Genomic DNA, 2,206 nt, shown 5'->3' on the forward strand with positions numbered 1-2,206 from the left:
TTGTTGCCTTACTCGTGTAAGATTTTGTTTGTTTGTGATTGATCCTTGACAAATGCAGCTTATAATGTGAAGGAGAGGTACAGATCTTAGCCAGGATTTTTGTAAAGAGGAAAGGTGACTTTCATGGGGAGAATTTGAAGAAAATTGTTTAAAAAGGCCTAAAATTCTAAATAATTCTGTCAGTTTAAAGTAAAGAAAATGAAAAGATATCTGTTAAAGCAACTTATACAGGGTGTCCCAATAAAGTAAATGCAACCCAACTGTGAACCCAATTTTGTACATTATTTTATTTATAATCAAGGGTCAGATTTTGAATAATTTCTTTGACTTTATCGTATTTGAATATGTTTGCCATAAAAATGGTGTAATTACCATCTTGGTTTGTTGAGAGGATAATTTAGGTAATCAAACTTGTCCACAAAATTTATATCCTGGACTTGGGTGCATCATACAGACACTTTGTTATAAACATCGATACTTATAATAGGTGACATTGAAAATTTTCTGTTGATAACAATACAGATAATCGTCAGTAGATAAAGCTTTTTTCAGTAGCTAACAATACAGCTATCTTCAGTAGATAGCAATACATATATCTTCATTAGATAGCAATACATATATCTTCAGTAGATAGCAATACATATATCTTCAGTAGATAGCATCATAGCAATACAGCTATCTTCAGTAGACAGCAATACATCTATCTTCAGTTGATAACAATACATTTACCTCCAGTAGGTAGCAATACAGCTATCTTCAGTAGATAGCAATACAACAATCTTTAGTAGATAGCATCATAGCAATACAGCTATCTTCAGTAGCTAGCAATAAAACTATCTTCAGTAGATATAAATATACAGCTATCTTCAGTAGATGGCAATACAGCTGTTTTCAGTTGATAACAATACAGCTCAGTATCTTCAGTAGGTAGCAACACAGCTATCTTCAGTAGATAACAATACATATATCTTCAGTAGATAGCATCATAACAATACAGCTATCTTCAGTAGCTAGCAATACAACTATCTTCAGTAGATAGCATCATAGCAATACATCTATCTTCAGTAGATAGCAATACAACTATCTTCAGTAGATATCAATACAGCTATCTTCAGTTGATAGCAATACAACTATCTTTAGTAGACAGCAATACCACTATCTTCAATATAGGAACACAGCTACCTTCAGTAGATAGCATCACAGCTATCTTCAGTATATAGCAATACAGCTATCTTCAGTAGCTAGCAATACAGATATCTTCAGTAGATAGCAATACATATATCTCCAGTAGATAGCAATAAATATATCTTCAGTAGATAGCAATATACAGGTATCTTCAGTAGACAGTAATGTCGTTATATTCAGTTGATTGTAATACAGATGTCTTCAGTAGATAGCAATACATCTATTTTAGTAGATAACGATACAGCTATTTTCAGGAGACAGCAATACAACTGTCTTCAGTAGAAACAATATAGATATCTTTAGTGGATAGCAATACAACTATTCTTCAGTATAGATATCAATACTGCTATTTTCAGTAGACAGCTTATACCTCACATTTACACCAGTTTAAATTTAACACGTGTAAATCTACGTTAAGGTTAAGGGATGGGGTATGAACGTTTTGACAGTATTTATTGTGGGACATTAGAGCACATCAGACATATCGAATTGCATTCTGAATACGAAGAATGTCCTTTTGATATCAAATAATTTTGATTTTTGAAATTCGCAATGTAATACACATTTTATGGCAAATGATTAAAATTGATATTTTTGATATTTAACAGTACTCGAAGTAAACTTTATAAATCTGATGATTTATACTTAAAGTGTATGTAGGTGTGATGAAAAGCCGACGATCAATTGAAAATTTTTGACCTTTCGTATTGAAGATATGGATTTTTTTCCCCAAAACACCAAAAAAAATTAGGTCTTGTTGGGAAAAAATCCATATCTTCAATATGAAAGGTCCAAATTTTCAATTGATCGTCGGCTTTACTCCCAGCTACATACACTTTAAGAATATATCATTAGATTTATAAAATTTACTTCGAGGACTGTTATATATCAAAATGTGAAAATATCAAATTTGAATAATTTGTCATAAAATTTGTATTATATCGTGAATTTCAAAAAATTAAAATTATTTGATATCAGAAAGACATTCTTCGTATTCAGAATGCAATTCGATATGTCTGAT

Source organism: Amphiura filiformis, chromosome 9 (assembly GCF_039555335.1).
Source record: "Amphiura filiformis chromosome 9, Afil_fr2py, whole genome shotgun sequence".
NCBI lineage: Eukaryota > Metazoa > Echinodermata > Ophiuroidea > Amphilepidida > Amphiuridae > Amphiura > Amphiura filiformis.